This window comes from Pyxicephalus adspersus, chromosome 7 (assembly GCF_032062135.1).
Source record: "Pyxicephalus adspersus chromosome 7, UCB_Pads_2.0, whole genome shotgun sequence".
Lineage (NCBI taxonomy): Eukaryota > Metazoa > Chordata > Amphibia > Anura > Pyxicephalidae > Pyxicephalus > Pyxicephalus adspersus.
Window position 1 is genome coordinate 24616596 of NC_092864.1, and position 12598 is coordinate 24629193.

General features: G+C 37.0%; 1 protein-coding gene across 1 annotated transcript in view; it reads right to left on the reverse strand.

Annotated features, from left to right (window-relative positions):
• BHLHA15 (basic helix-loop-helix family member a15) overlaps positions 1–12280 on the reverse strand; it is a 19113-nt gene extending 6833 nt beyond the window's left edge. Inside the window, exon 1 of the mRNA XM_072417837.1 lies at positions 12065–12280. The gene's annotated coding sequence lies outside the window, so the exon portion shown is untranslated. The remainder of the gene's footprint in view (positions 1–12064) is intronic.
• Positions 12281–12598: the final 318 nt, after the last annotated feature.

The window sequence follows — 12598 nt, forward strand, 5'->3', positions numbered from 1 at the left end:
AAAGTATAAGAGCCCTTTTTGTCTAAGTCATTATTACACCTTTCCTTGGGCCCTCTTTATCATTTATAACAACCATATCTCTCAGGCTAGGCTTACAGGGCCCATCAACATCCATAAGTCCAAGCTAGGGGAACTTCAAAGTGGATGAACACTAGCTGGTTAGGGCTGATCTCTAAAAAGAAAAACTGGGGTGCTGGAGATTGTGGGGTAGAAATATTACAAAAGTTTGCACACTGAATCTAGCAATTTGGGAAGAGACTTTGCAGTACAAGGACATACAATGGAGGTGATTTTTGATGGAAAGCTAACATTCAGAGCACAATGATCTTATATGTTCCTTCTTCTTCTTACTGACCCACTATGGTTACTGTAATGCCTTATTTATAAGGAAGGTTTTAGATGCCGATAGCTAGTCTTCTAGCAAATTATTTTACTGCTCATATTCCCCCAGTTCTAAAACTATGTATTGGTTGCCAGTAAAATGGAAAATCAACTTTAAGATCTGTCTGCTGGCAAACATATGATGAGCCTGGCCTTCTTTCATACACCCCAACTTTGTGGAAGATATTTCCACAGTCAGTTCAACATGACAATTTCCCAGATCCATTATTTATTTCCAGTTATGAGAATGCTTCATATCTGAATATAGCACCTTGAGTATTGTAGGTAAATAATTTTATTGTTATAATTATTAATAATAAACATTTCTCACATCCCAAACATAGGGCTGTCTTGCAATACCCGATGAGCCAATTATTGCCAAATTATATACGTAAGGGAATATCTTCCAAGAAGGATACCTGTATTGCAGACTGCTCACTTTAGAGAGATTTTCTTTCACTTCTTAAAATGTCTCTACTTAGTAGGAAAAAAAAAAACTGACGGGGGTTTAACTTTACCTTCTTGTCTAATCTCTATGGAAAAAGATTTAGAAACTAGATATAATATTATACATGGCAAAAAAAACTGGTTTGTTAGATCAGGAAAGACTAAGACCTGATCACATTGTCATCATTTATCTGAAGCTGTTCACTCAAGCATGATGCAAGACATATGATATGATGCTGTTTTATATACCATTTAAACATAGTAGGTGTGATCAGTACCTAGCGATCACCAGCAATGATGTTATACTAGGTACCACTAATAAATGGAGTTCTACAATTACCACCACCAATAAATTGGGCTTTGCTAGTTTGCACAAGTAAATGGGTTTAAAAAATTACCATCAATAAATAGGACTTTACTCATTTTCAGCAAATAGGAGGGTTCTACTAGTTACCACCAATAAAGGGGCTCTGGTAATTACCCAATAAATCCGGTGCACATACTCTTTTCATTAAAGCCATTTAATTCATATGTTGAACTTAATTTGTTCAGTAAAGGTATGGCAATGTTAAATTTTGTGCACAATGTTTGCTATACAAAACTGGAAGTTACGATAAAACTTTTAGAAACCTTCCCTACGGAAATTCAAACTTTTTTTAAGAGTCTATTCACACATGTGCATTGTGGTAGTGTATAGTAAAACACTTGTTTTAACACACCTTACTGCAGCATGCAACAGTACACAGCCATTCATTTTCCGTGGCATTCCAACCCATATATAACAAACATGCACCTGTGCAATAACAAGACAAAAACCCAGATGCTTTGTGCTGCTCTGTTATCAAAAAAAGTTCAGGTGCATTTTTTCACAGGCTCAGGAATATTGGAAGCGCATTTAAGGTTAATTAACACAACGCATGAACTCTAAGACTTCACAAACATCTCCTAACAATTGTAGATCTACAATGAATGAACAATTCTTATATTACATTACTTCCCTTGTTTAAGAAACATGCAAGAGAAAAAGTCTGAAAGTTTATGAATAAAGCTTCATTCAGGAAATGTGAGTCACTGGGCTGATAACAACAGTGCAAAGCTTCTCTGATATGGTTAGAGATTGATAAGGCTAACTGCTCTTACTGACACCATGGGACATATAAAACACAATTGCAATCTTTAAGCTTGAATTTAAATGCAGTTTAATTTATTGTACGCCTGTCGTTAGAGTAATATCTAGACTGCCATTGCTGATCCTATTCTCACAATGGGCCTGATTTATTAAAGCTCTCCCAGGCTAAAGAGGCTACACTTTCTTCAGTGATCCAGCAAACCTGGAATGGATTTCATAAAGTAATTTGTTAACAAATGTTTTTATTCTTGGACCAGATCCATTCCAGACCCAATAAGTCAATCACCTGGAGCACCATAGAGGCTGTGAAACAAATACCATAATCCTCCTGTTCTTTGTTTAGATTTGGTGTTATATCAACGACAGGGATCTGAAAAAAATACATAGACACAAAGGAAACTTTCACCCATGTTTTTAGCCTGTGCCAGATGTAAAGATTCCATAATAGTACAGTATGCTTTTTCAATATTGTTGATTCTTAAAAGATCTCACTAGGTCTAGGTTTATGTCTAAAGGTAAGTCACATTAAGGACTTGCCAGCAAGGGCATCACCAAAAAAAAGCACTTAATTGTTCCCTTGGGATTGCTCTCTTGCCAGCTATTATGTTGCAAAATGGGAGCAACAACAGAACAACACCTAACTAGGTCAGCCAGCAAGGAAATGGTGCCTATGATCCATGTGGGTATTCAATCTTGGCAATCGTATTGCTGGCAAGGTGCTGCTAGTGTCAGGGATGCTAGTCTTACCTATGGCCTTTCACATTCTATCAATTTTACATCTGTCATGGCTATTTACACATTCATATTAAACTTCATGTGAAATAGTCAGGCTATTCTCCACCCATTTTTCTTCCCTTGATGTACACATGTAAGCAAGTATCCATTCCACATACCGTGTAAGTAAGTTACAAAATAACCTTGTCATGGTGCTGTTCTCACACACAGAATCTATATATAAACATTTGCAACCATGCCAATATCATTGATGATGGTGCCCCCCTGTATACGGGCAGCTGACCAGCCCTTAGATGTGGTGGTTGCATTAGAATAATATATACATGTACAGAAGATATCTTAAGTTCTTGCCCTTGTCACATGGTGTGAGCTCAAAAGACAACACAAACAACTTAATTCTTTTTGTGCAAAAGAATTTTTGTAACTGTAAGTATTTTTAAAGAAAAAAATGGTACATAGGATGAATTACTTTATAGGTAAAAAGTTTTATTCTCTATAGCTGTGCAAAGGTCAAGTATGATGTAAAACCCGCAATAATGAACAGCAGCAAGGATAAGCCCTTACCTGACCTAACTTGACAAAACTAAAGTCTGGTTGGTGGATCTGAAATACTGTGCACATACTAACAACACCCAAATGAAAAAGCCTGAAAGTGCTTTATTTGACCAAACATATTCATCTTCTACAGATGTCTGAAACCAACAAACATCTGCTGCATTACTTAGTCCTTAAATGAAATCTGAAAATGATAATTGAACACTGACAACCACATACGAATTTGCATAGGAGATAAAGGTTTCATGTACTCTCAAAGGCATTTGTAGAATAAAGTTGAATGTGCAGAAAATAGAAATAATCAGGGTTATTAAACAGGACTTGAACAAAGGTATTAACCTAAAGCAAACAGTCAGCAAAATTATTTTGTGATAATAATAAATTAAACCCAATTGGATGCTATGCCATAGCTTCTGCCTTTGTCACATTATATTTGTTATTTGCACTAACTTTATAACATGAGCTCAGACATGTCCAATTATAAATCTATCAAACCTACCATAAACCTGGGCAATAATGAAATAAAATATAATCAATGAAATCTTTATGTCAAAATATCAGTAGACCCAGAGATATAGGCTGTTGACATTCAATGGAAATCTTAACTTTTATAGTAAAAGAAGAGCTTGGCTCGGTCCCTTCAGACTTCCCAAGTTCACCATTTGTCCTTTATGGTAAAGGAGGGCCTCAGAAACCAATAGGGAACCTGCCAAGCCTAATTTACATGTGCTGACGTTTGATGTCTTCTTTCGGGAAAAGCTAGTTGTTTGATAGATTTAGTTGTCCACCAACTTTAGTATGTGAGCCACTGATTGGTAATACATACACAGATCACCATATAACTGGCACTCACCTAAATTCCTGAACTTGGTCTGGGCACCTAAACTGCATAAAATTCTTGTGACAAAACATTTCCAGTGAGAGGTTACAGGTGAAATGGAAAACATTTCCTTTCTTATCTGCTAATGGTATTAAAAGTTACCTTAGATAAGCCAACTTGATACATAGAAAATGTTCTTTATTATATAAGAGATCTCTGGTGACTGGAGGGTTAAGAGGCTCACTGTAAAGTCCCAGGATATTTTTTTTTCTAGTATTTTGGAAGCCTCACACAGTGTTCTGATGAAAGAGGATTACAAATAAAATACAGATCACAATGCCCTTATGATGACTGAGCCAACAAACCTACTTGAAAAGCAAAGTCCAAAGCTAAAATGTGAAAATGCACTGTGTGTATATCTGGAGGTCAGGATGAACACTGAATTCCAAATACAAATACCCAACAAATGTAAGAATTCTAGATCTGTGTCATTCATCTAATCAGGGCCCTCACCTGACTGAGTTGCTGCAGATTTCCCGATTAATTTAATTATCAGTAAAGGAAAATGTATTTTTTATTCTTTGTGATTTATAATGCTGAGGTTGTAAGTTTCTTTGCTTTGAGACTAAAATGAGCGGGTCTGATGTCATTATCACATATATAACGAGTTTCAGTCAACATGGTGAGGAGTTATTTTAGTCATTGCAACACAATAATGAGCTTCAATTTGTTGCCTTTCTATATTTGCAGTTTGACATCTGCTCCATGACCAAGGACAACTCTGTTAACATTAGAAAACAACTTCTAGGGATTTTGCTGTCAGACAGGTAAATATGTAACCATTATGGATTGGACATTCTGCAGACATAACATGTATTTTTGAGCAGTGAATAATTCATTCTGTGATGAACTCTAAACAGAAAAAAGGACAACAGATCTCAAACCCAACCTGACTACTAGAAATGACCACCATACAGCTCCTCTACAGACACCTACCTAAATAATGACCACGACTTTTAATAAACCATTCTGATTCTTTTATCCTGTCGAGATATAAGACAGGTAGGATATGATATATATATCCTGGGCAGCAAGGTGGCTCAGTGGTTAACACTCTGGCCTTTGCGCCAGGTCCCAGGTTCTCCGCCAGGACACTATCTGCATGGAGTTTGCAGGTTCTCCCTGTGTTTGCATGGGTTTCCTCCCACATTCCAAAAACATGCAGAGGTTAATTGGCTTCCCCCAAAAATTGACCCTAGACTGTAATAAAGACATATGACTGAGGTAGGGCCTTAAGATTGTGAGCCCCTTTGAGGGACAGCTAGTGACATGACTATGGACTTTGTACTGTGCTGCGTAATATGTCAGCGCTATATAAAATACTGTGTAATAATAATATGGGGCACTACATTTCCCTATCTAATACCTAGACATAGTCATCATACATTTTGTCACAGACATTAGGCTAGATTCTTAAAGCTAAAACACCGGGATAAGCAATTTTATATTCAGTGCAGCAGTTATGTTCAGATGAGTCCTCGGAGATTTAAACCGTCACACAGCTAAAGAAAAATGATTCTCATACTTGTGAAATTTGTGAATTGGGCCGGGGTTCATTATTTGACCAATATTAGGTCTGGCTTTATGAAAGGAGGAGAAGGGTGAGGAGGGTTCAAACTAAGCAATTGTTCCAGGTTCCCAACTGACAATATAGTAGGGGGTGGATGGAGCTGGAATGCTGTGCAATTGGGGCCCCCATATCCTATTTTCCCAGAGCCCAATTTGGTCTAAAATCATCCCTAAACACATTGTAGTCCTATACCACCTGTATGCTGGATTTGAACACAGAACTCCCCACTATAAGCTATAATAGTACATCTGAGATTTCAATCCATGTACATCATCAGATGTTAGAACTCTTCAAACAATGATGTATTCATTGATGATGAATGATGTGTTCAATGTTATTGCATCAATAAAATGTAAAATAATCCAGATTTTTATATGTAATTGATTGCAGAGGTTCATTGTGACAGCCAGGGAAATTAAACATTTTCAGAAGACAGCCAGTTCACCCTCCTGGTTTCCCAACCCAAGTAATAAATCCTTGGCAGTGCTAACTAATAAATGGAGAGACAGAAGAGACTTATAATGACTTTGTCAACAGATAGAATATATAGCTTGCATAAAACCATGCTGGATTAGTGTGTCTTCCGGATTGTAGTGCACTGGATTAGAGTGTCACAATCTATCTAAACACACAAATGTGCATTAAAACTATTTTTAAACTAAAAGCAAGATATATTTCTAATGCCAATGCTCTCATCTTAAATCAGGTAGGTACACATTTCAGCCCGAGCTTTATCCCTATTTTTGGGCTGAGTTGGAGAGATTTTTCCACTTCCACTTCTAGCACCCATTACATAGAAAGGAAGTTATGAAAAATCTGACCAACTGGGAGACAACAATTAAACTTCATATGATAAAACTTCATATGATAAATACTTTTCCAATATTTAAAACAAGAAGACTGTACATCAGCATGGACACCTAATATTGTAAATGTTTTCTGTTTAACTACAGTGACAAACTATCAAACTATCTTGGTTCTGTCATTTATTCCCTATTCTGTTCTTTGCAATACCCCCATTCCACTTTGTCAGTTGTATTGTGTAGTAGAAGTAAATCATGGACACCAATGACAATCACTAAGAGAGCGTGTGCAGACTTGATGTGTCTGCTCCTATGAGCCACGCATGCTAATTGTCTGCTGTACATCTCTGCGGGCGGTTCTCTTTAAACCAGCAAGATGTATATAGGCAATACCTTTGTTGGTAATTATAAATATATTTGTCAAGAATAATAATCTTCAAAGCTTGCATAATAAAAAAAAAAGAATTTACCAATACCATGTATTTCCTTTTTGTAAGGAAAATCAGACTCTGTATCGTCAGCAGTCAGATATTACCTATATCAACACACTATTCATGTAATAACTACACTTCATTTATCCAATCATGGTAATGCAAATTGTTTTTATTATATAACTTTGTACATGATTGGGTATTTAAATTGAACACAGCTTTAACACATTTACTAAGCTCAGAGAAGATACACTTTCCAAAGAGAACAACCTCTACTTATTGAATATATGTATATCCCAATCTCACTATTACAAACATTCTAATGTAAAGGTAAATAAAACTCAAAAGGGGGCTCTTCTTCCTCTAACGTCTCTTGGATCCCTGTACAGAGAGTGCTAGGGGCAGATGAAGGTGCAAATGATCAAAGAAGAAAAAAACAAGAATATTTTATGTAACTTGAATAATTTTGGAGTAAATTCAATACTTTCTGAATATTTGCAGTTATCTGGAATTATCAACTTTGAGATCTGTCAGTGAAAACCTCCAGATCATATGAACATCAGTATCTTTAGTTATCTCAGGATTTTATTTTTTATTTATTGCAGCATCTTACTCTCCCAAAAACTAACTTTTATTTTCTGTTCAGCATTACGTTCAGTTGTCTACAAACCCACTGAGTATTGTGACATTTCTAATAATAGGATGAGGTGTACAGGTGGATGTATAAAGACAATAGGCAAACAGGTAAGTGTGGTAAAATACATAAATAGGAACTGATTTACTGATAAAGGTTTTGTATTTCTCTCTTCCAGGTAACTGAGCCAGGTCGGTGACCTCAACTTTTCCTATTTAAGTTAAATCTAGTTAGGTCACCTGCCCCAGCTTTGATTGGACAGTAAAGCAGCAGCAGCGGCAACAACATTTAAAATACATGTGATGATAAAAAACAGGTAAGTGCACTAAGAGGTGCTTTATATTGTCACATGATTCTAACTGCTCTCTACTATATCCAATTGGCTGGCGATACACTTAAAGAGAGTTGAACAATAATTTTGTGGTTAGCTCTGTGCAGTGATGAGCCAACTTTATTTATTACCTGGCTCATCATGTCAGGTTTTACATCTCTCAACATTCCATTCCCTATCACTCAACAAACATCTAGATTGTTATAACTGTATGACCACAAGTGACAAGAGACACAACAGACCTGCCTTTCTTGACCTCTTAACATGGGGGAACCCTTGAAATATCTCCAGGTCATCAGGGAACACCCATTATATTTACTATATCCACAGCTCCCAGTATATTAGGATGGAGGTCAGTGGGAAGAATGTCTCTTACATTGTTGGCTAGTAGGAAGAATGTCACTCTTACAAAAAGATAAGTCCTCACCACATATATGAATTGGTAAACTGCTATATATTACATATTTATTGGGTTTGGTAATCCTTTATCAAATCATTGTTTAGCTCTCATTCTATAATAATGCTAATTGTCTGCTTCTCACGGTAATCCAATAGCCCCAGGGTCAATGACCTTTAACAAGTACTTCTTTCACATGCTGCAAGCTTGTGTGAGATCTGTGGCTCAAAATGTATTGAATTCAGAGACAGCCAGGCAACTAGCATGTTGAGAACGAGATGAGGCATGCCACTTCCCATTTTTTGTTTAATGGTTATGAAAATGAGGGCATCCAACTTTTTACAAATACAGACAAAAGTTTCATGAGTTTATCAGAAGTGTTTATTTTACCATTATTACAGTCAAAAGTAATTGACAAAAGTAAAACAACTTTGTTAGTGTAGTGCATACTGAGCACTGCAGGTAGGTATACAGGAATACTATTTTTCTAACCAGTTTTCTAGGAGTCACATGACCATGATGGCCTTGCTGCCCATTGCTTTCATAGCGGCTGGAGGCAGAAACTACGAGACATCCCTGTGCCACCTCTTTCAGTCCCAATGTTGTTGGTGCTCCCCGTAGGCTGGAATTGTCCATGTGCTGACATGCTCATTTTCAACAAGCAGAAAGTGACAAAAAGTGTTGTCAGCCCTCTCCTGAAAATAATAATTCAAGCTGCACATACCTAGCAGGCTCATCAGGTTTAAAATAAATATAGGCAGTGGAAAGGCATAATTTGATCTATTCTTAGTTTAATGTATCCCTGCTGCCACAGAAATACACAGAAATACTTAGTAATGCACAAAAGCCTTTACCTGATGATGCAAAACTTAATTTACTCCATTAGCACTAAGAAAAAAAAAAAGATATTGTTGTAGGTTGAAATCCAACTCCTACATAAACATTAAGTCAGGAAGAGGAATTGGATTTTAATTTAGGTACATTTAATGAAATGGATGGATATACATTTTTAAGGTGAGACCAAAATGAGGCCAAGTGGCAAAGCCATTTTAGTCCCCTATAGAGCTAAAAATAACATTGTCATAGGATGACTATATTGCACTGCAAAATAGCTTGAGTCAATATTCTTTAAAGGAAACGGTTCATTGAAAAATGTGATGGTTGTCATTGCTGACCAGTTAGGAAATTAATAGTAACTTTACTATAATATTGACCCTCTATCTTTTAATATTTTGAGTATTTGGACCAAAACAAGCAAGCAAAAAAATAGACTTGATTTTGACGTCCCTGGTCACTGAATCATAAGTAATTGAAACTAATCTGAGGCTAAGCATAAATGCCAGATTTTTGGCATTTTCAGAAGGCCAGCAATGGCAGGTCTTGTAGGGTTTTAATGACAAATGTGAAAATGATGAAATGTGAAATATGAATGATGGTGTTTTCATTTTTTATACCATCAGTATGTGGTGTGGAGAGCAAAGCTGACTTCTATTATGTACCTCCAGGGAACAATCATATAGTCAAAGGTTTCCAACTTACCTGACCATTTCATACCAGCACTGCAAGAAGTATTCTTTATATATAAAGCAGTGAAACTGACATTCCTTTAAACATTATCTGGTGGGGAATCTTCCAGGTCGCTGTGTTTCAATGACAGTAATTTATTTTCCACCTGGAAATGTCAGATTCACGTCTTTATAAATAGTATATAAAGTAAAATCTGCTTCTGGGGTAAAATTATATCACACAGACCTAAGGCTGTTTTGTTTCCAATGAGTTATGTAATGTCCAGGCATTACCAAATTTAACCCCCTCTAGATCATGTTTTACCATGTTTTACCTTGTTACTAGTGGGACAAGCTTGTATTATTCCATGTGAGATCATCACCAGGCTTGGAAAAGTTTTGCAGGGGAGTTAAGTTCTGAATAGCAGGTAGGCAAGCCCCAAAACTATACCTCCTTAGAATCCTTTCCCTGTCTGCTGAATTGAGCACACCTTTGGGATTTAAGGCAAATAAATTTATGCATATAGAGGGGGGCAGAGATGGTTGGGGTAAAGGTGCAGTTATTTGCTTTGTTGATAATTTGGAATAACTTTTGGATATTGCACCAGATTCTGTTACGTGCCCCTTGTTAGCAATGAATGGGTTGTATAAAAAGCAAGCAGTGACAACACTGGTTGGGTTTTCAATAAAGAAAAGCCCCAGTTGTCAGTTTAAATGAAGTTAGGTGGGGAGATTCTGTACTTGCAGCTTCTTTTAGAAGGCTAAACATAGGTAAATGTGCAATACATGCACAACATACAATACATGTACCCCTAAATCTGTGAAGCTTGTTCACATGCATTGCACTGCACTGGAGCTTTCTTGTAAACAAACAAGCATGGGATACAGTGGATTATTGCTGAGATGATTTACACTTGCTGTTTGAATAACTAATTCTCAGTACACTTGTACTGTGCACACAGATGAGTCATAAACAAGAATTTATCCTGAGAAATTACATGGGCTTATTTAATAACACAATGCCCAAATGTGTTTCCCACAGCCACAAGACAGGTTCTTCTATTTTACCAGGTGGGAAATAAAAGCTTGAATGTGATTGTGGCTGCAGACACAAGGTAGTGGTACTAGACCAGCGTTTCTCATGGACCCCACAGTTCATTCCTGCAGAGGTTGCTACGAGTTCCTTGAGCAATCAACCTCATTTTAAATGACACCAATAATCTCTTTCTCTATCTGTAAGGGTGAAATTCTTCCAATTGACCACCACACTGTGATTAAAAGAATTATAGCAGGAGTTCCCTATAACCTCAAAATTATTGTAAGCATTCCCCCATGGTAAAATTATAGAAAAAGGCTGCAGTAGGAGAATGAGTGGTAACACTAGGGATGGAACCATCAGTATTTCATTTTCCTTCACTGGCCAGTCATAGGTTGGGGACAAAGAGGTGATTGATCTGTATTGTTTTACAACAGTAGAGAAAAGTCAGGTCACCAACCTGGGTTTGCTGTCTAGCACAACTGTGAAAACTTTTAAAACTGACGAAACAAAAAAAAAAAAAACTCTGGCTGGTAAAACAGAACCATGTATTCATTTCAATTCTGTTTTAGTTATTCATCTTGAGGTCAGCTTTATTACAAGAAACAAGTGCTCCAGGTAATGATACAGAGTAAGTCGCAACAAACAAATAGAAAGTCGCTTTCAGCGGCCGATAATAACATATCTAGTTACTATGATCTATGCTACTATGGTGTATTGTTCTTTGCATTGTGGTTAAAAAAAATTTATTACACATATAAAGTTACTACATGTCTGATACTAGTACTGTCCTAGATTTTTAGGAATTGTCCCAGAAGATTTCTCTGGTTTGTATGACAGTACAGCTAAAATGATCATTTTCATGTTGAATTACCTTCTTCAGTGATTCTTTAAGTACATTTCTTTCTGAAGAACACCACAAAACTGTTTAATATAAATTTATATTTCAGGTGTATAAGTTTTCCCCATTGGGATGTAAAGTGCTTTTTGGTTCTCTGTACTACTGTGATATGTAGAGAGCACGGCAGCGAAACTTTCCATAAAATGATAGTAAATTACTGCCGGCTATGTAGTTATGTTGTTATACCCAGCTATTGTTTTCTTTTAGGCCCAGTAATTAGGCAATCGTATAATGCTAGACACAGGCTTCATTGAGCTAGAAAAACTTATCCTGTAGAAGTACCTGTACAGGTGAAGGTAAGGTAGAGTTGCAGTAAATTCACACATTACCTGCTCTCTCTTTCTCTCTGCGGGTGTCAGGATGACTTATATGTGCGGTCAGGGTCCAGTAGGTCAGGTGCAGCTCAGTAAGATGCAGGGAGGTAGCAGAGGTCTGGCTTCTATTGCTGAGAGCCTGAGGATAGTACACGTAGCTTTAGTGCACGGTTGGGGAAGGGGTGGGATCTGGCAGCATCTCACATGCAAAAACTAAACAAGCCCTAGAAGCTCTTCCAGCTGTGGCACATGCTCAGCTCTGCCAGTTGTCACACTAGCTCTGAAAGTAAATGTTCCCATTCTTATTTAGAAAGAACACCTAGGTAAATATGCATATATGCGCAGCGTTACTGAAACAATGTGCTTTATTGTGATAAAGAGGACTTTGAGAGACGTTCTGTTATACAAGACTGGTGCACAAGTTACCATTCACTGAGGTCACCGGTATTTTTAAAGAAAAAAAATATATTTGTGATGCCATGCTATTTGGTGTTTTTACATTGGACTTTGCTGCCTCCACTTTGATATCTCTGGAAAGGTGAGCTGTAG